We start from the raw sequence: 24,000 nt of genomic DNA on the forward strand, positions 1-24,000 counted from the left end.
TATGTGTCACACAACATTAAGTAACATAACAGGCAGTATGTTAACAGCAAACCAGTATGAATTAAATCATAAGGCCAAAAAAAAACAGTTAGTTTAACAAAAGATGTTAATATTGAATCATAATAATATATAACAATAATAAATTAGATTTTAATAAAATATAGTTAAACAAAATATATTAATATGAAATCACAACAAATGAATAACAATAATAAATTAAAGTTTAACAAAATATAGTTGAACAAAATATATTAATATGAAATCATAATAATAAATAACAATAATAAATTAAAGAAGATAAGGGGTGAAGAGAGAGAGAAAAACATACCATTAGTGACATCAGAGATGATATCCCTGAAAACACTGGTAATACCTAGATCTATAGGTGTGTAGTGTCAGTTGTGAGTACAGTGATTACAATTCTTGTATAGGTGATGTTAGACGTACATACCTCTCAACCTGTTAGCATGGGACAGTATGGGTCAAGCACTAACAGATGCAGATACACAACTAGACGGAACAGTTTCACATAATGTGGACGTATATAATCACCAAGATGTTCTGTAAACAAATCTGGTAATACATTGCATTCCAGGTAATCATTTATCTGGTAATCATATGGCAGACAGTTTAGGCAGTTCTAATTACCTTATGAAAATCATGACACTTGAGAGGTATGTTTGTGTACATTAAATAAACTAGATAGCCGTCATGCATTAGTTGGCAGGCATGGGAGTAGAACCCAATAGCTGTGACAGCAGGGGTCATCTGCAAATAATGTAACAATTGAATGCTGCAGCTTAGAGCAGATGTGCAATGACTACAGCCCTAGTGCAAATATTAAGACAGATTTATTTAGGAAACCACAATGCTGCTTAAGACTTTATTGGTGTTGCAGATGATTCTCTGTTAAATCTACATACATTATCTCCTCATAATGTGGGCTACTTCAGCCCTATACCTTTTGTTCCTGGAGTGGAAGAAAATGAGAGCATAATGTGACTAAAATTGGCTTGGAGACAACCTTAAACCATATTATGAGTTGAGCAATACAATTTACAGGACATTCCTTTTTCATTGTTGAGCTATTACAGTTTTATACTTGACTGCAGTGACAGTAGAACACACATGCAATGAATACAGCCATGCTACAAATGTTAAGACAGATTTATTTAGGAATCCATAATGCTGCTTAACCTTTAACACTTTATTATTATTATAGCTGATAATTCTCTGTGAAATCTACACACAGTATCTGCTCATAAAGTGGGCTACCTCAGGCATATACCTTTTTTTCCTGGACTGGAAGGAAATGAAAGCATTATGTGACTGAAATGGCATGAGAAGGACTTGAACTGTACTATGAGTCGATTAATGCATTTTTCAGGCCATTAGTTTTGTATTCTACAGTTATTACAGTTGCACACTTAACTGCAGCAACCTTACGATAGACATGCAATGCATACAGCTCTAGTGTAATTATGTTATGACATCACAATCCTGCTTTACACCTTTTTTCGCACTGTTATTGATATTGTTTTTTTGTTTATTGCAACACTGTTGTTATTGTTCATTTATTGGATTGCAGATCTAATTGCCCCTTTATTGCACTACAGTTTTTTATTGTATAATCTTTATTGCAGTACAGTTTTTTTATTCTTTATTGCTTATTGCACTACAGTTATCATAATACATCCATAATCACCACACTCACAGTGCAATCTAGCCACGCGCTTGGTATGGGACTGAATATTCCAAGTCTTCTCAGCTGCTGTTGGGAGAGAAGCACACCATTATGCATTCCAGTTTTGCACATATTCAGCTTATATTTTAGTAAAAAAAGTGGAAAAATTGCTTACATATTTGTGGGGCATGCCCAGCCCTAGCCTTGTGGACCCAGGTGTCCAATGTTCCCCTCTTTCTCCACTTCAGGCCAACATAGTGGTGATGACACTGCTCACCAGTGTGGGGGATAACCGTAGCACTGGTAAGTTTCCTGGTCAACTGATCCAAGGCCTCAGCCTTACAGTCTGAGCTTTGGTAACCTCGTTGCAACAGTTTAGGTTCATTATTGCATATGAAGAGCCCAGCAAAAATCCTGTACTCATGCACACCCCGTCTCTGCTCCCAAAAGCGCGCACCCTCTCCTACACCACCTGGCATATCAACAGATAGGCAGACTCCAAGAAATGGTGCAGAATTCCCACCTTTTGGCATTAATATAGGCTATTTCCCCACTCTTTCATGTCATTTAGCAACATTCAAAAAAAAGTGCTGTGGTAGTTAGCAGTGCATAAACCATGCTAAGAGGAGCTGAGCATCATGGGAAGTCACAAAACTGTGGTTTTAGCGAAGCTTAGCAATGCGCAAACACAACTAGCCATTAACCACATTTAAGCAATGCTTAGCACCACGCAGCTCTTCCAAACAGAAAAATATTGATTTATTTTAATTTAAAAGATATTTTACATTGCATTCAACAAATAATATATGTGCTAGGGAGTCAAACCCATGACCTATGAAGCTTTAGACCATCACTATACCCATTTAGCTACTTGGATAGTATATAAAGTAGTATACCTTCACATACACTACTAAACAACTCAGCATGCCATGCAAATGGGCTTAAACATAAACAGATATACATAATTAATTACATCTGGTTTCTATATTTAGATGTCTGACAGCTATCAACTGTCTATGTGTAAGTGCAGCTTAGCATTGCTGTGCTCCATGCCACCCCACACAAACAGACATTAAATAAAAAAAAACATAACTATATATATACATTTAGAACACAAATTATTAATACACAGCACATTTCAACAGTAGCACGTGACATTACAGGGAGCCTCACCATGTACATAAGATCTGACTAGCCTCTATACTGCTACCTACATGGATTCAGTATCCCTGTTACTATGCTCTCCCTTGGCAGCGAGCCATGATTGATATGTATGGTGTGCTGCCAAGGGGGAGCCATGGCCATTTACATGGGTACATTCCGTGTAGGCTCTACATGGAGCCTACATGGATTTTATTAAGTCCTGGGGAATGTCTAGTTCTCTACAGAAGTGAGAAAAGCTTTATGCTGTCCTAATCAATTTACTCTCAAGGGTCCCTTTGATTCATAGACTTCATAAATCATATCACAAGCAGGTTACACAGTATGAACAATATAATATGTTTACAGCTACATCCCATATTTCTCATCATGATGCAACCTGTACAATTAAAACATAATTATAAACCACTTTTACCATAATTCAGTCTTGGATAAATACATCCAAGCTCAAATCTTTTCCTCACCATACTGCAATATCAATGTTGATAGATACAAAGAAACCAAGGTAGAGAGTGGAGCTAAGATGGCTAACTGAAAGCAGCAACTGTTCAGAGCTGTGCAGTTATCTTCTTATTATGTGGGAAATATTATTTCTGCAGTCAAAAAATATTCTGTTATCTTCATAACTACTTCGACTAAGAAGCTACTGAATTTTGTCGTGATTTTCCAATATTTCTTATTAAACTTATTTGGAGGCTTACCTGCTAAAGTAAAGCATGAGTACTTCAAAATTTTCACATACAAACTTCTATCTGAAGAAAGATATTCAACAACTGATGTTCTCATTGCAAGAACTTTCACTAAAAATGGATGGTTTTCAGGAGAATGTAGAACATTTAAAAGAAAACAAACTGACATACTAAAGGAAATGTCACACTAGCAACAAACAAAAATGATTCAGATAAAGACTGGTTTGACAGATATTGAAGGGAGTCTTAATGAAGAAGATCTGCAGAGAGACTATTTTTTAAAACAAAAACACTTGGTTATAGAATAAAATAGATGACCTGGAAAACAGAGAAAGGAGGTGTAATATCAGGATTTTTTGGCTTACCAGAAAAAAAAAAAAAAAAAAAAAACAGAAGAAGAGAATATGATCACATTTTTTGTCATTTTGGATACCTAAATTTATAAAGTTACACAAAAGTTTATCTTTTGGTATTGAGAGGGCTCATTGGTCTATATGTTTTCCTGCTTCTTCTAATCCATCCTCTTCTCTGTGATCTAAAGTTATAAAATTCCTTTCATTGCTTGTTAAAGAACTTGTTCATAGGTTCATAGATTAATACTAGGTCATGTGTCCTTGCAGACCATTTTAAGCTTAGCCAGTTATCCCATATGAGAATTAAATCTCGCACCTTGGGTCTGGAAGGTAAACACCTTAACCACTAGACCAATATCTGAATCCTTAAATGTTTTCTTTTTCTCTCAAGGACTCATCTGTGCTCTGAAAGAATTTACTTTCCCCTGCTTTAAAATCTGCTCCTTCAGTATTCTTAAAATTTTGTTCAAGGAAGGAAATTGTTTCTGAGCTAAATGGGCAAAAAACTCTTTAAAATATGGTTACCACAACATTGGTTGAAAAAAAAGAAAAAAATGCTTAACATTTGTCAAATTATTAAAACAAAATTTACATAAAAGCTCAAGTTATCTTTCCTGCAAAAGTAAAAAATTCATCTACAGAATGACACAAAAACATTTAATACTATTGAAGATGCAGTTTCCTTCAAAAATATTATTCTTTGATTGTGCGCTGTTGTTATAAATCGTGCCTTGCAATCAAAGTTGGGCATGGAAAAGGACGGGTCGCCCGGACTTTTTCCCGGACTTTTCGCTTTTTTTAAACTCTATTTTAAAATAATTATGGTTTAAACATAAATGACAGTTTAAGATAAGCAACGGAGATCTCCGTTTGCTTTTTTTTAAAACTAAATTTAATGTAGCACCCATTGTTTAAAAAAAGCAGAGAAAAAAATAGCCGTTGCTCAAGAGTCGTGTCTAAATCTGAGTGCATAATGTTAAAAGTAAGTAAGCAAAGCGAATAAAGTTTTACATTTGCTTTTAGGATATCTTGTCTCGCCATGTTAAACATTACTATAAATATGCGAGAAACTTCTTAAAAAGCGAGATCTTTGCTTTCCATCCTTTTGCCAGCATGCTGCTCGCCATAGCTCTGAGAAGAGTACATCAGCCGCGCGGATCGCAAGACATGCTGCTGGGCAGTAATCAACAGGCATTATATACTATGCCATTGTTTAAAAAACTATTTTTCTTCTTTTAACAAATTATTTAATAAATATAAAATAATAAGGTGTGGTCTGGGCTAAATTTACCCACGTTACGCGGTTTTTTTTGTTTTCGTCCCCTCGGCTTCGACCAAACCCAACCACCGCGGGTAATTTAGCATTACATTACCAAGCGGCGGGTTATTGCTATAATATTCTACCTACCACTGATGATATGGTCCTGTCATCAACTACCTTGAAAACATCCTCTGATAAAACTTCATGGATTGATACCAATATAGATGCAGCAGAAAACTGATCACAATATCGATTCTTTTCCTTGAAATCTTCAAAGCATTCTCACATTAAATAACCTTTTAAAACCAAAATCCATCAATCCATACTATGTATGTTTTATCTCTGAAGCACTTGGTAAACAGAAACTAATATGCAAAAAACTGGTTATTGACTAAAAGGCTTCTTTTAGCAATAGGCTTAATATTATCTCTATGAAAGTAAATACAGATGACAGGTATTTTGCTTCAATATAACATGTCTTTTATTTTCTTGTTTTGTTAATCACAATCTTAAACAACAATAACATTAACAGGTGCAATAACAGTTATACACAATTGATAGTATATGCATATTAATTAAATTAGCAGTGATAATTTTCTTTTTTTATATTTCTTTTCTTTTCTCATTACTATATGTCAAGCATGAAACTTACTTTAATGTTAACTATTATTATTAATAGGGTTTCCTGTGTATATATTTTGAATCAGGGAAAGTAGGGGAGGAGTGGAAAAGACAGGACGTGAGGGCAAGAGGGGAAAGAGGGAAGGGAAGGGAAAGAAGAAAAAAATCTCTGTTGAAGCATTTAATGATTTGCAGTAGATTGTTTTGATATGTTAAATGTAAAGGAACTGCTTCATAGAATTTGTGAGTACTAGTATTTGGTTTTATTTAATGAACTGTGTGGCAGTGCGCTCGACAACACGTTTGTGCATTTTGTAAAGGAACTGTTAGTGGAGTGCTTGAATACAAGTGTGTGTGTGTGTGTGTGTGTGTGTGTGTGTGTGTGTGTGTGTGTGTGTGTGTGTATATGTGTGTGTCTGTGGGTGTGTATGGTTGTGTGGGTGTGTGTGCGTGTGTGTGCATGTGTGTGCATGTGTGTGCGTGTGTGGGTGTGTGTGGGTGTGTGTGTGTGTTTTCTGTCTCTTCAGAGAGTATCTGGTGTGTTTTCATGTTGCAAGGACTTGGCTTGAAAGATACACTTTTTGGACATCAGAATCAGGAAGTATTTTGGTTTTTGGTAGAGCTTTTGTGGCAGATTACAGCTATACATGGTATTGTTTTTTTTTTCAACCACACACACATACACACACACACACACACACACACACACACACACACACACACACACACATAAATATAGCTAGTTAATGATCCTTCTTTTTAGCCCTGCAAAATTTGCACATCAATGAAACCTGTAATGTGATGAGCAGTCCTGTGATCAGTACCATTCACACCATTATAAAACTATGTCTTGAGTATAGAGGGATATGGCTCCAGATAAATTCCAGGTGACCTGAACCTGACTACCACTCAGTCATCTAGTGGATCTGGACTGGGTGAAGACATGAATTATGAGACTTTGCCTGTCCACCTCTCTTCAGGAAGAAGGGTGGAGCATGTGTGTCCAGCCACACTTTCTTTGCTAAAATCCTTGGAGTAGAATAGAAATTAAATCAAAGGTGCTGCTCAGTGAGACAAGGGGCAGATGATAGCATTCCATGCTAAGAAATGGAAATACTTTGTGTGGTTCTAATAGATATTTTCCAATCAATTTAAGGCTCTAGGAAAGTATGCATGGTAAGTGTATGGCTTAAATTAAAAAAACCTGTGTACATGCACACATTATGGCTAAATAATACATTGTGCCTAATCTTTACTCCTCAGGAATGACAGACTTAGTTTTCTCACACAGGGATTGGATAAACAGGTCTATAGGCTGGCTAAAGGAATGATTCAGTGGTCAGGATTATAGATCAATGATAAAATGGAAGAAAAAAGTCTTTATAAAAGCCTAGCCCTATAATTATGCCATTTCTGCATAAACAAACAAGTGAATAAAAAATCTTACATATACAGTATAGATGATTATGATCTGGTCTCCAGTCATAACTAACTAGTTATGTGCTCAATGCATGGATATCAAAAAGTTCACTTTGAAAGTGAAATTATATAAACTGCAGAATTTGATCTTGACATCCATGTTGATAACACATAACTACTTAGGCATGACAGAGATGCAATCATGCTTTTTTGTAGAACATAGAATTTTAGCTTCCCTGATATAAATAAAAGTGTAAGAGTACAAAATGTTGAATGCTGTAGCAAAGATAGCCACCAACTTTAAAAGCTGTTAGACACATCACCTTGCTGCACATTTATTATTTATTTGCCAGAACATAGTGATACAGCTTTTTAAAGCTGTGAAATTATTGTTGTTGCTGTTCTATGCACACTAGCTTCTGTGCTGCAGATTGAGACCCAATCATAACAGATTTAAAGGCCGCATAGACAAAGTTGTCTTTTACAAATTAATGCTATTATGATAAGAGCTCATGGCACAGCAGTATGTAACTGACTTATCTTTCTGCTGCTGATTTCAAAGCATAATCAGTGTGCTCTGTGAACTACATTATATTATTTTCTATGCAAACTGCATTGCTCATGTGGTCAGACTCACTATATCATAATACCATTTTCCTAAGTGATCTAAGCTATCCAACTATAGACTGGAAAACCTACACCACCACTAGTGCATAAGCACAGAACTTCTTGGACTTTGTCAATTCAAATTCCCTGAAACAATCAGTCAGAGTACTCGCTAGAGGGAATACTGTCTCCATCCTGTCCTTATTAATATGAGAGCACCTTGAAACATTCCTTGTGTATTTTCATTGCTTGTTAGGTCTGGCCATAAATCAGTGTCCTTCAAAATAAAAATGAAAGCAGAGATCCCTTCTACCCAAGGTGCGTCTAGACTAGAAATCTCTTTAAAACAAGTGACCTACAGCTAATTGATACATTGGCAAGCTACAAATCTCCAACAAACCTAGTTAACTCCACTGAATACATAGAAATGTATACCACCACACTATACCAGCATGTAAAAAGCTGCATAGCTACAGCTGTACCCTGTAGGAAGAAGTGCATGGCAAATTCCAGAAACAAGCCCACATGGTGGAACCATAGTATCAACAAGCTTTATTTTAAAAGGAAAAAAAATGATCAAAATAATTCCCATAAAGTTAGAGTCCTTATCACCAAAATAAACAAACAACTCAGGAGCTTAATAAAATACACAAGCCAAGTTTGAGGCTAAACTAGCTACCCAAGCCAGTGACAATCAAAAAACATTTTTAGCTATGTTCATAATCTCAAAATCACAATGTTGTATAGTGAAGCTACTGACCAATAAATGTAGCTGTCACTTTACCTCTGTCTCCCCTCCATCTGTCTCTCAGGATATACTTGAAACGGGATCACCTTCAACTCTCACACAAGACTAAGTCACAAACTGCTATCAAAAGCTAAAAGTATTATGTCAGTGGGTCCTGACAGTATCTGTGGAAGCATTTTAAATAGCATGAAACACAATTTAGCCACACCTGTAACAGCGTTCAATTTCAGCCTCCATGAAGGTTTTGTACAAAGCAAATGGAGAACAGCTATAGTCATTCATCTGTATAAGAGAGGATCCTCCACAGACCCATGCAATTACAGACCCATAAGGTCTGACTAGCCTCATATGCTAAGCCATACAAAGACTTATCTGGAATTAGTCAATAAGGACATAGGGAACCTCCAAATACTGTATCTGTCTCAGTTTGGATTCATCAAGGGCAAATCATGCTTAGTCAGCCTGGTAGATTTTTTTGAAAAGGTCACCAAACCAATGGATGAAGGCAAAATGGTACACACTGCATACCTTGACATAGCCAAAGATATTGACACAATTCCACACTCATGCATAGTAGAAAAGCAAAATAAACTGAAAACTAAACCCATGTATCACCCACTGGATTGCCAACTGGCTTTCAGATAGGATGCTGAGAAGCAAAATAGAGGAAGGTATTGTCACAGAGAGATCAGACACCAGTGTAGTCCTCCAGGGTTCTGTGCTGGGACCTCTCCTGTTTAGCATTTACTTTTAAAAAGTAGAAGCCTATGCCAAAGGGCTCTGGCTGACTAAGTTTACAGATGACCACAAGCTAGCTCGGCAGGAAAATGTATATTATTCGTCTACTTCTTTGTCAATTTGTAAGGAAAAAAATCAGGGACAAAAAGAGACAGTAATCTAATTTATAGTAGTGAGAAACTTGTGGAAATTCAACAATCAAGCTCACAGTCCAAATGGTTTGATGATCTGATGTCTGCAGGGCCTGTGGGGTCTACAACACTCCTTGAGCTACAAAAACTGGGAATTCTACTTAATCATGGTTCAAAGTGCCTTGCACAAGCAGTAATGACACCCATCAATCACAGAGGAAGAAGAAGAAAACAAATGAGTTGTGAAAGAACAAGGAAGAGAGGGTTTCAAGCTGGAATCACTGCCCAACTAAAGGCAGACCCATACAGGCCTGCACTTCCTTTCATGCTACTAGCAAAGGTTCATTCATTATATAAGCAAATGGACTACTTAAGAGTGGAGCTAACGACTGCAACTAAGGTGATAGACTCTTGTGTTATTTTCACTGAAACTTGGCTAAACTCTAATATAAATGACAGTGCAGTATATCTGGAAGGGCTATCCTTATTCAGAGCATACAGAATACAGTTTCTCAATGGGAAATCACGTGGGGGAGAGTATGTATCTATGTAAGCAAAAGATGGTGCACTAACTGCCAGATAATCTTCACCCACTGCTCTGAAAACATAGATTTTATGTCACTAAAGTGCAGACCCTTCTACTTGCCAATGGAATTTAATGGTGTAAGCATTACAGCTGTTTACATCCCTCACAGTACTAATACAAATAAGTCATTGGCTACCCTATACAAGGAAAATAGTGATTTGCAAAATCAGAATCCTGAAAATGTGCACATAATAGAAGGATTCAACCAGGAAAATGTGAAATTAGTCCTTCCTCACTATTACTAACGTGGATTTTGCAACCAAGGGTGAGAACACACTGGATAAAGTCTACACCAATGTAAATCTGATAATTAAGGCATTGCCTCAGCCACATCTGGACAACTAAGACCATATCTTCACCATGTTAGTTCCAGTATACAGACCATTACTAACCAGATGAAAACCATTCAAAAAGCAAATAAGAGTATGGTTAGATGAAGCAGTATCAGAACTCCAGGACTGCTTTGAATGCACAGATTGGAATATGTTCAGAGATGCAGCCACTGTACATCAGCATCTGTGTTGGGTTACATATCTAAATGTGCAGATGATATAACAGTCAACAGTTGCATCATCACAAGGGTCAACAAGAAACCCTGGCTCACAAGTAGAGTATATGAGCTCCTGAAAGTAAGGAACACTGCATTCAAGGAGGGGAAACAAGGATGAGCTCAGGCACACCAGGGTAAACCTAAAAAAGGGTGTGAGAGAGGCGAAAAGGGTATATGGTCAGAAACTCCAAAATCACTTCTCTAATTAAAATTACACAAGGTGACTGTGGCAAGGAATTCATGCCATAACGGATTACAAGCCCACTTCTCTGTGTGAGGACAACACTGAATTCCTGCACAAGCTCAGCATATATTTCAACAGGTTTGAAGAAGGAAACAGCACAAAACCAATGAAAGTTCCAATGAACCAGAATAAAGAAGTGCTCAGCCTAAATCCAACTGATATCCATAGAAGGATTAATCTGACAAAAGTGGCTAGCCCTGATAACTATGCTGGACAGTTGACAAATGTACTCACAGACATATTCAATATCTCGTTGAAACAAGCCATTGTTCCCAGGTGCTTTAAGAAAACCACCATGATACCTCTGCCAAAGAAGTCTCCATCAAAGAACCTCAATGACTACTGCCCTGTGGCTTTCACCTCCATAGTAATGAAGTGCCTAGGAAGGGTCTATATTAGATAATCAAACTTTTGAAAGTTCACCATACGATCAAACTTTCAAAAGTTCGAATATAAAAAAAAAAATAAACTACACAAAATACCTACCTGAACATTTCACAAAGGGGTGTAAGCCCCTGTGTACTCCCCACATTTCCCACTCTTTAAATATACCAACTCTGAGATCGCACTACAGTGAAAAAAAGGTAAATCTACCCATTCCGTGCAGTACGGAGATCTCCATTACAATGTTTGAATATTCAGAAACCCGAGCATATGTTGTCGACAATATGACACTCGAAATTTTGAATGTTCAAACATTCAATATAGACCACAGAAAGGCTGATCAAGGACCATTTAACACCCAGACTTCTGTCATCCTTGGACCCACTACAATTATAAACCAAATTGATCCTTGGTAGATGCTACTTCACTGGCGCTCCATCTATTGCTGGACCACCTGGAAAGTGATAACAGCTCTATGCATATGTTATTCACTGATTTCAGTTCAGTATTCAACACAGTCATACCTCAGCAATTGATAGAGAAGTTAACTCAACTAGGTGTCAGCAATCCAATGTGCAATTGGATTCTGGAATTCCTTTCTGAAAGGCCACAAACAATATTTGCCAGGAAAGAACACCTCAAATAGTATCACCTTGAGCACTGGTGTACCTCAAGACTGTGTTCTGAGCCCTCTGCCATTCACTCTGCTATGGTCAAGAAAGCACAGTAATGCCTACACTTTTTGTGAAGGTTGAGAAGAGCAAATATACCAGCTCCTGTTCTCACAACCTTCTATGCAGGGGCACAGTTGAGAGCATCCTGACAAACAGCTTTACAGCTTAGTATGGCAACTGCTCCACCACAGACCATAAGTCCTTCCAAAGAGTGGTGAAAGCAGCAGAAAAGATTACCAGAACCACTCTACCATCTATTTAAGAGTTGCACCAGTCTTGTTGTCTCAACAAAGCCAGGGAAATAGTCATGGACTGCACTTACCCTACGCATGGACTGTTCCTTCACCTAACATCTGAGAGGCACTATTGTAGTATATGTTGCAAAATGGCCAGATTTAGCAGAAGCTTCTATTCCCTGACCATCAGGCTATTGAAGTCCAATAGCAACTTACATCTTGCTTGACATCAGGGACAGTAAGTAATATAAGAGTGAAAGGCATATTTATGTCCAATAACCTTAAAACGTCTTAAATACACTGTGCAATTAATGCAACAGAGTATAATATTATTTCTGTGTAATATCCACTGATACTAAAACAGCATCCTGTGTAATAAGTAACAGCTACAAAATGTTTCTACAATAAATATTGTTTCCTTAGACTAGTGCCAGAATCCTGTGCAATAAGACTTAGTTGTGGAATTCAGTGCAATAAATACTGTGTCTCTTTTGCTTAGTAAAAGTCTGTCGATATGGAAAACAGTAAATATTATGTAGTAGGAATGTCCAAATGTAGTAATATAAATTGCTGTATATGTTAGATCTTTGCACATAGAGCCTGGAGTAATGTAATTTCATTCAATTGCACTTGTTGTGGAGTCTGAATGACAATAAAGTTTACTTTGACTTGAGTAGAAGCAGTCATTGACTTCCCAAATGACTAAGCAATCCTGCAGAAAGGTATGTCCCAAATAAATAAATAAATGGTGCCAAAATTATTGACTGAAATTGAATTCCAAAAAGTTCATTAATGCATCCTTTGGGAAGCCATCTACCTCAAGGAAATAGCACATTGACAATATGGTCCTAAGAGTTGATCTGTTTACTCTGGATTTGGGAACTTATGTGGACAGTGACCTAACTTTTGACCAACGTGTCCATTGTTGTAAAAAATCCCTTCAATATCACACAGCTTATAAACAAAGGGATTGTGCCTATATCTAGGGATATAATTGCCCCACTTTACTCAGTTCTAATTAGGTTAATCACTGAATATAATGCTCCCTTTTGACATGTATCTGTCTAGACACAAGCAGCAACTGGAACATCCACAGAGATTCATTACCCAAAGGATACAAGGCATACAAAACATGTCCTACATGGATCATAGGAGGTTACTAGGCTATTAACCTGGAGGTCATTTAAAGCCTAGCTGTTTTGTCTCAGTGTAATACCAAAGATACTCTGGTCAGTACCGAGGATTGTATTTATTAATGACTGTCCAAGTCAAGGAGGGCTGTGAGCACTATCCCTGGCAATAATTTATGATCCCCATCCACTCATCCAGGTTCCTTTTGAACAGTGTCATAGAGGTGCTCTGCTTCACATGAATTGGCAGTCTATCCAAAGAAGCAACAGTCACTGGGAGACAACTCTGTCCCTCCAGCATGTCCTATTCAAGTCACAAGCCATATTTAGGTCCCTGGAATGGGTAGCTCTAGCCCTGTTTGATTTACGGGTGTGCAGCAGATTTATTAGGTTTGGGTTGGAGATTGCTCTGCAAACCAGGCATAAGTCTCCCCTAAGAAGTCTGTACAATACTGAATATAGTGAGGCATGTGCTGGAGTCCCTTGATCCTCTTAGTTAGAAACCTCTGAGGTTTCTCCATTTGCTGTAGGTGCTTTGTATGGTACATGCCGAAAGGGGCATTATACTCAATTATGGGCCTGATTAGTGATGAGTATAGAGGGTTTAAAACCTCCTTTGCTTTAGAGGTGATGCCTTTGCTAATCAAGTGTGCTACATAGAAAGCCTTCCTTACTGTAGTAGACACATGCTGGTCAAAGCTAAGGTCACAGTCTAAATGTGATCCCAGATCTCTTACCATTTCATAGGTACATAGGATATTGTTGTTAATCTTATAGTGTAAAGGGAAATTGTTTTTGCCGAAGGGAATGATGATGCATTTCTTTGCATTCAGTTTGAGACCATGACTAAGACCCCAAAAAACACAGAACACAGTGAAATAAGTTTACATAAAATGTTTTCAAACATGCAAACACTAGCTGAAATTTTGGGAGGAAGAAAAGTCATGGTGTAGGGTACAAAGGGTACCATAAGCTTGCCATATCTGGTTATAAAGCATGCCCTCCCATTGCCACTTTCATAGGGCTGATCAAAATTTTCACCCATATCAAACAAATCATTCTCATAAATGTATAAGTTAACCAAAGAGTCATTGATATCACTGAAAGTATTGTCCCCTTGACTTGTATCACTTTCTTGAATGTGGATTTGTTAGGGGATATCACTTTAACAAATTGTTCAAGTCAGTCACATCAATTGATTAGTTGGTTTTGTAAAGGCACAATTTAATTAATGAATTGTATAAAAGCAATGTTTTATGGTGGGAGTGTTATTCCTTTTAAGGTGAAAGTCGAGGTACCAGATGCACCAGTAAATTCGTCAATTTTATTTCACTGTGTTCTGTGTTTTTTGGGATTTAGTTCTGGACTGTAATGTTTTTATAATAGACCATGACTAAGACACCAGTTGCTGGCCTGTGTAAAACCCTCCTGAAGTATACTGACATTATTTGGGGATTGAATAATTGCACCCAGTTTGCAGTCATCTACAAACTTGGCTAGACACACACCCTTAGTTTTTGCCTTAACTTCTGAGAAGTATATGCCAAACAGCAGGGTGCCCAGCACTGACCCTTGTGGCACTCTGCTGGTGACAGGGCTGCTGTCTGATGAAGAGTCATCCACTTTAATAGCGTGTGACTGGTCTGTGAACCAGATGGCAACCCATCTTACAACAAAGGGGTTTACATTCAGTTTGCTAAGTTTATCGGTAATGCCTGAGAGTGAGATTGTGTCAAAGGCCTTTGCCAAGTGGGAAGTATGCTGTGTGCATAGATTTTCCCTCATAAATGGCCCTGGTCATATTTTTGAGAGAATCAAACAGGTTTAACATGCAGGATCTGCCCTTGATGAAGCCAAATTGGGTCAGATCCAGGGTTTTGAGGTTGCCTATGTCTTTATTTATGAGGTCCATGAGGCTGGTCAGACTTATGGGTCTATAATTTTCTGGGTCTGTTGCTAAGCTGCCTTTGTTGAGGAGAATAACTTTTGCTGTTCTCCATTCCACAGGAAGAGAGCCTGTGGTTAGGCTGTGATTGAACAGAGTACTTAACAGTGATGTTAGTTCATGTTTTCATTTGTTTAGAAGACAGCCTGGCATGCCGTCTGGTCTCATAGAGGCTGTATTTTTTGCCTTAGAGAAGGCTTTAATGACCTGCTCTTCAAATATGTATGGTGGGGTGGGGGTTGGAGCAATGTTTGTGATAAGTTTGGAGGTGATAAGAGAGTGAATTTTTTGCCAAATCTTTCCACTAACGGGTTTGACATCACTGTGGGATCAGTGTGTGTGTGTGTGTGTGTGTGTGTGTGTGTGTGTGTGTGTGTGTGTGTGTGTGTGTGTGTGTGTGTGTGTGTGTGTGATACCATTAGTCACTAGTTCGGAACATGCTTAGGTCCTACCTTTTAGGCTACATATGTAGTTGTAAAAGGCCTTATGGTTATCCTTGGTTGTGATTGCTAAATTTTTCTCAAAGTTAGCCTTAGAGGATTTGACAGGTTGTCTTATTTGCCTGTCGAGGCTGAGAAGACTGCTTTTCATTTTTGAAGCTTTGCCTTAGTTTTCTTAGACAGCAACATTTTGTGTTTGTTGTAAAGTTTGTTGAGGCTGCATGTCCACCAAAGCAGCTTGTTTTTACTTGGGGATCTGACTTTGATTCTGTCTGGATGAGCAGAGACTATACTCTTATACAAATGCTTGTACAAGGCTTTAGTGTAAGCTTTGGTGTAGTTACCACTTCCAGCTGGGGATGGGGCTTTGAAGGCATTTATACCTACCCCTAGGGGGGTATAGTTTGCTTTGGTGAAGTTTTTTAGTCTGACATCGCCCTTTTTGAGTTCTGATCATAGTGCCAGGTCGAAGGTGACTGATTTGTGCTCAGATTTGCTAATGATGTTCCAACAGTTGCGGTGGTGCATCTGTTTGTCTTATTAGTAAGGGCCAGATCTAGTATGTTTGTTCCTCTTGTTTGGGTTTGAAAAATTTGTTTCAGGGCATTTGAGTTAACAAAGTCAAGGAACGTTTGCACTAGTGAGTTATGGCTACAGTAGGTTTCAGAAGTTGATGGTGGGATAATTGAAATCCCCATGACCAGAGTGTTTGGCAATATTTGGATTGACTCCAGTTTGGTCAAGTAGGCCTCATGCACATCATGATCCATGGAAGGGATCTATAACCAGCTATGACTTAAATGGGGTTCTTGCCCACAATAATATGAACTTGGAGTGACTCCATGGAGTTGTCTAGTCTAACAACTAGTTGGGAGGTGAATTTATCCCTAATATAGATAGAAACAAAGCCTCCTTTGGTTGTCACATGTTCATTTTGCAGTCTGAAGGTGTGGAAGGCATTGTAGCCTTGCACGGCCAGGGTACTCTCTGTGACCTTGAATCAGGTTTCTGTGACTGTATAGACATCTACATCTTCCAGTGAATGAAGTGCTTCCAAGGTGTGCAGTTTTTGGTTTAAGCTCCTCGAGTGTAGCAGCATAACCCTTATTATGTTATGGTTGGTAATTTTCACATCAGCAATTTCATTTTTGAGACCTTGCATAAAAAAGGCACTACGAGGGAGGCAAGATCCTTTGCCAGCAGCCAAAAGCCTAGTGATGCCAGGTGCAAACCATCTCTGGCAAAGCAGTGAGGTTTGTCGACCATGTTATCCCAGGCTGACAGAAACTGTATGCCCTTTGAATGACACCAAAAACTAAACCAATTATTGAAATCAGTAATTTTTTGTTTATGCTGTGGCATCATTCTAGGTGAAGGTAATATGCTGCTCAAGGTTAGGGGCATACCTGCCTAGGACACTTACTTGCAGAGCTCAACCATGTCTCTCCTCATATAGTCCAGTTAGGTTTGTTTCAGGTTGTTTACTCCAACATAAGCTATGACAGAGTCATAATAGTACTTGTTGCTGAGAGACCTGACTGCATGCATAATCTGACACTGGACAGGCAGCTGACTGTGACTTTCTCCTTATCTAACCTGTTGATTGGGGCATCCATGTATCTCAATATATAGTCTCCAATTACAAGATAATGTGTTTTTTGAGTGTTATGCCTTAATGGCTTGGTAAGGTGAGACACTGGTGTTGCTATGTGTCTTGGGTGCTATGGAAACCGTGTTAGTTGTAGCAGTCTTTTGTTTTGAAGGTCACTGGTGGACTGACTCAAAGCCCTGTCACTGTACTTACTATTCTGCAGACTGCTAAGATGTGATGTTATTCTGGCATACAAGGCATCCACTGATCAATTACGGATGGATTTAATGCATATCCACAAGCCAAATGGCATAAGAAATATTCGGTCTAGGGATCTAAACCCCTTCTGCAACAACAACAGAATAGTTTGGAGGGAGTATATCTCACAGAGGATACTGCTTCTATGGAACAGACCCCCCATACACATAAAACAAATGTAATTCCTATCTGTATTCAAGTGCACCTTTGGTCTATAGATGGGAAACAGAAAAATTGCCTAAGGACTGTCCCCTGCACTGCTAATGGACAGAGGCAGCTCCTAAATGCTTTATCCCAAGGATGGATCCCCCCATCAAATTATGTGTGTTATGATCCCATTTATTCTCATTAGGGGTAATATATAATTATTGACCATGGGATGGGTAAGGCCAATCTATAGCCAAATGTGTCAGCTTATTTTGAGCACAAAAAGGAAACTGGCTATGCTGAAAATAGCCTGAAAGGGCAGCTAGCCTAGTACTAACCTATGAAACTATGTAGATGCTACTTATGCATATAACTGGAATAGTTACATAAAAGCTGCTTCTGCTTTTGCTATATTATTCCTTGTGTATAATATTTTATATGATGTTGAGTGCAAATTACAGCTATAGTGTATATAGCAAAAACTTTTCTACTTGGTCATCAGCTAAAACTGGGAATGTTTCTCCATTTGTATCATCCAGGGTTACAAGTGCAAACAAATATATAACATAAATAAAATCGTTGGTAATAGCACAGGCTTCTGGAAAATATTCAGCTGTATGTTTACTGACAAGCAATCTATTCATTTTAGTATGGATTTATAAGTAAACTTTAGTTTCAAACTGAAATTATGTTTCAATGACAAAAGCAAAACTGCTCTGAGAAAAAAAATCATGACGTTGACATTTTCTATCACCTTATACATTCCTTTGGGTATAAAGCATTTAGGGCTTTAGTATATGCTTTTCCTTTGTTTCCCTGTAAGTAGCACTTTTCCCAGACATTACAGGGTCTTTCTGATGCATACTTTATATTGTTCTCTTTATATGGCTTACCTTTAAAAATAATAAATTATATTTTAGTGCATAAAATTGTAATAGTACATTCAATAGTCATTTTTATAACAACTTTTGCTATTTGTATCTTGGTAGCTGTTCTACCATTGAAAATATCAAGCAAAGAAAGAAATATTTCTATCATAAGTAGTCAGTAGTCTGCATTTTGTAAGAGAACAGTGTAGAGAAGAATCTGCTTGAGCAACCTGCAAGGCAAAGTGTCTGTCAGAAATGCCCCAGACAGTTGTATTACATTATTAAATGCCACACTGGGGGTCTGTGCTTTGTTCTCACAAGATAAATAACATACAGGGTTAGGGCTATTAACAGTTAATGAGTTTCTTACAACAGTCATGGGTTTGACTCCACCAGGGTTCTTTTGCATAGTGAATAAATACGAATGAGTTAAATAAGCATAGAAATGCTCACAGGTCACTTGCAAAACAGGCATGCTTGTCAGATAGCCTTACTTAATGCATAGCTGATATAATAATAATATAATAAGAAGTGCAGACATTCAGTTACAGAAAAAGACATTTCATATACAGCAAGTTAAGATGCATTACACACTCTATCATGTATCTTATGTAATATTTTAAAAGTGATGAATTGCAAAATATTAAATTGTAATTTATCTTAAATACGTGACTGTCTTATTCTGAATAGCAAAAAATAAATAAATATGAAGTACAATATCAAATAAAATTGCAAGGACCTTGCATGAAGACGCAACATACCCTCACTTAGATTTCCCAAGGACATCATTCTGCTTTAAACAAACTGGTCATACAAAGCTTCCTATCCTTATTGTTTCCACAGTAGAGAAACAAATTATTTTTACTATTGACAAATGCAGGGTGATATTCAGTCTGAAGCATTATATCAATGCAATCTGAACTTTTAAGTTTAAATAATGAGGTGGTCCCACAATGCATCACAGTGTCCCATTTTCTGCATGGACAAGGGGTGCAATGTCTATGCATCAGTATAAAACATCAAACAATAATAGCTGCAGCAAGACTCTATCAAAAGGGGGCATAAAGAAATTAAACATCAAATTTTAAAAAAATTTACACTTGCTTTATAAATGGTACAGAAAAAATTCAGACTTTGAAAAAAAACAGAACTGTGCATAGTCCAGTGACAATAGTTGTGAGATACACAACACTAAAAGAGCTTATGTCAAAACAGAAAAAAAAAACAGCTGCACAGGAAACACAGACACAGTTTATTTGAATTCACAACTCAATAAGCGGAAGCTTTTGTGCTAGATGCTTGGACACAACAGAAAAGATGATATGCAAGGATTTCCCCAAAGACAGTACTGTTTATTAAAATGAGTTACATGAAGCTTGGTATACTCTACCCCTGAACTTTTTGCACACTGCCTTAGTTGACTATTAAAAAGTCAAATTGTTTATTTTATTTATTTTATTACATTTTGTTGACCAGGAATGTCCAACTGGGCCAGAGGCCCGTTTTCAGTGGAGTCCCAGGGAGAAAAGCTCCACAGAACATAAAATACAAGTAGATATTAGATACACAGATTATCAGACTTAAAATACAGTTTTACAAGTCAATAACATCGCAATAATAGAAGCATTTTTACAATATCAAAAGATCAGTTAAGTAATAAACATTACATATCAAGAAGAAAACATTACATGAGTATTGTGTGTTTACTGGCGTAGATCCCAGGGGAAGATCTACCTTGATGAACAAACACAACAGGATGATGAAAAATTAAAAACCTGCTAATAGAGCAGATAATATAGTGAATAAAGAGGAAGCTGAGTAAAGAATTATTTACAAGCTGAGAGAGCTAATGGCAAAGGTGGTAAAGGGAGTAGAACTAAGTTACAAAAGAAACAAGGGAGGAGAGCTTATTCTGAGTGTAGCTAACAAGAGAGAGGAGTGGGTTTAAGCAAGGGATTGGTAGGGGCCAGGGAGTAGAAGGGAGCAGGGAGAAGAACTAAGTTACAAAAGAAGCAGGAGGACAGCTTATTCTGAGTGTAGCTAACAAGAGAGGAGAGTGGGTTTAAGCAATCAGGAGGACAGCTTATTCTGAGTGTAGCTAACAAGAGAGAGCAAGAGAAAGGAGTGGGTTTAAGCAGGGATTGGTAGGTGGGGGGGTAGAGAAGAGCAGGGGAGAAGAACTAAGTTACAAAAGAAGCAGGAGGACAGCTTATTCTGAGTGTAGCTAACAAGAGAGCAGGGAGAAGAACTAAGTTACAAAAGAATCAGGAGGACAGCTTATTCTGAGTGTAGCTAACAAGAGAGAGGAGTGGGTTTAAGCAAGGGATTGGTAGGGGCCAGGGAGTAGAAGGGAGCAGGGAGAAGAACTAAGTTACAAAAGAAGCAGGAGGACAGCTTGCTCTGGGTGTAGCTAACAAGAGATGAGAGTGAGTTTAAGCAGCAGAGTGGCAGGAGATAGCCAGTGGTTGCTAAGGTGGTGTTTGAGTAGTGTTTTGAATTGATCATGTGAGGGTATGTTCCTCAGTTCCAAGTTCTTTGTTACTATATATTGTGCAGTGTAGTCATGCATGGAATTATACCACAGACTGCAGCCTTCCACAGACTACTGAGGGGCAAGTTATGCAAAACAAACAGCTTCAGAACTACTAGATTAAAAGACCTAAATTTTGCTTGCAACATAAATTGGGCATGTTGGAAAGATAGATATGTTTCTCAGAGAATTTCCATTCTCTGGAACAGGCTCTCCATACATGTGAAGCAGAGTTCCTCCTCATCTGTTTTTAAGCACAACTTGGACCAATGGATTGGTAATCAGAAATTCTCCCCTGGTCTGGCTCCTATTTCTCTAATGGACAGAAGTAGTCAGTAAATCACCACTTATATAAATCAAATGTGTGGGTCACATTTGGGTTGTATGACTGGGCTTAAAAGGGCCCTACTGGTCATTAGCCTAGTATAACACCTACCTATGAACCTACGCCTGAACTACAAGGCATTCTCTCATCCAGCCCTGATGGAGCTGCTACACATTTGCAAAAGAAACAGCAATAGAAATATCTGATCTATGGATCTAAACCTTGTCTATGACATAAACAAAATGTGCTGAAGAGTCAGGTATGTCTCTCAGAGATTACTCATTTTCTTGAACAGACTCTCTCCAATCACTCCAATCACGTGGAGCAGATGTCTTCCCTAAACCTATTTAAACATAATTTAGATCAATGGATGGGACACTGCAAAATCACCCATCTTGTTGCCTGTGCTCATTATGGATAAGAGCAGCTAGTAGATGCCCTAAGGAATAGGCATATATCAAAGCCAATCTAGTTCTTGGGCATTGATAATTGGGAAAAGTGGGACATGAATGGCTAGGCTTAGAAAGGCTCTAGGGTTGTTAGCCTAGTAACCACCTATGATCCTAAGCGTAGATTATACCAACTGCAGAGTGATGACTACAAATTATATATCATCACCTTATTCCTTAATGATGCAATGTTAGAAACATAAGCCCTGTTAATGATAAATGTATAAATACATACTGTTTTATGCTTTTTACATTTCCTGATACAGTTTGGAATTTTGTGACAAGTTTCAAACAAAGTCAGGGCTGCAAATGATTATGTCACAATGGGTATTGCAAGATTTCATAGAGCCATGTCTTCATATGAATTGCAGAATGTGATATTTATCGACTAGAAGTTCACAAACATTGGAACAACAGCATTTCATGGTGGCAGTTATGCAAAAATGTTGTCTAACCCACTGAATGTAGGATTTTATTTTTATTTTATTACAGATAATCAAACTGGGTATCAGGACTCTTTCTCATCCATGACCAAGTCACATTAATGTAACGGAAGGTAAGAACAATGATAACAATAGATTATTAAAAATTAAGATTCACTTTAAAAACTAATGTACAGGCCTACAATAAAAAAGTGTTAGTCAATACTTGGGCAAACATACTACTATTAATTTAATTACATAAAGACCCTGAAAGCCACGATTTGTGAGGTGTCATAATGCTTTTTCTTCAGTGGATATAGAAATCTAAGAGTAAAGAAACTAACCAGGAGATGTGAGTATACCCTCCTACTTGGTGGCATGGGTGCAAAGCTACTAAAGTTTTGTGTTAACTTTGCCTGCTGAATGATTATGTTCGGAGACTTAGATGGGCAATTACGATTTTGTTTTATCTCTTAGGTTTGGAGTCAGAGAATTATGCCTTGACAAGTTCTGCTTCCCTGATCTCATTAATATTGATATTAGGAAATGTCACTGTCTCAGTCTCATAACTTCATGCCATTTGGCTACATGCCAAATCATCAGTAATGCAGACAACTCCACAATCAAAAAGACAAATACTGAATGACAAGAAATCCTACATTCAAGGTAACCACAAAAACAACCCTAAGAAATTCTGGTCCTCTGTAACTTCACTACTTAACTTAGGAAATGAATCCATACCTCAATATACCACCTCTTCAAACAGCCACCAAATTCAACACATACTTTATAGAGTTCATATCCAACCTAAAAGTAAACCCAACTCATCCACTCCAACTCACTACTTTTACTACCCCCAATACTAACCTCTACACACCCCACACATTACATACACACACATATACAACCAACCCCTCACTCATAACCAAAAACCAAGCCATTCCCAGCTTACTTTCCAGTCCATCCCTTTATTTCAAATAAAAATCTACTACAAAAGTTGGAACCTTGCTCAACATCATCAGACAACCACCCACCAGAATGCCTAAAGCTTGCCACAGATGTAATAGCATTCCTTGTTAGCAACATAATTAATAGATCTATAGCTGAATCACATATCCCTAACCTACGGAAAAGATCACACATTATCCCTTTACATAAGGGAGGCAACTCCACTGACATCACAAACTTTGTCCTATTGCAATCTTGCCCCCCCAAGATTCTAGAAAAATGTGTGCACCTACAACTTCTCCACCATCTTACACACAACAATCTACTTTCCAACACTCAACGTAGCTTTAGACCTGCATACAGTACCTCAATAGCCTTATTATCTTTCATGAACTCGGTCAACAAAGCCTGTGACTCTGGCAAACTAGTATCTGCAGTATTTCTTGATTTGTTAAAAGAATTTGACATAGTATCTCACTCCAAACTCCTTAAACAACATTCCAGCATTGCCAAAAAAATACTACACCAGTCAAACCCAACAGTTGCCAGTCAATAAATACAATATAACTGGTGAAAAATGAGTGTCCGGTTCCAAGGAAAGAGACAGAAAATACCAAAACTATCGTTTATTGGTACATCAGGTTAAGCGCTTTCATCTATCCTCCACAGAATTCTTCAGAACACCATTTCTCAAACTAACAGCCTTTAAATAGTACTAATTAATTCAAACTATCCATTCCTGTGATACATCAATTTGATCTCATGAATATTAATTTCATGGATACTGAATGACTCATCCTAACATGGATTCTCATAACACAACAACCATTTAAAATCATGAAAATACATAGTAAAATACCT

This window comes from Protopterus annectens, chromosome 7.part0 (assembly GCF_019279795.1).
Source record: "Protopterus annectens isolate FY-2018-M chromosome 7.part0, PAN1.0, whole genome shotgun sequence".
NCBI classification, from domain to species: domain Eukaryota; kingdom Metazoa; phylum Chordata; order Ceratodontiformes; family Protopteridae; genus Protopterus; species Protopterus annectens.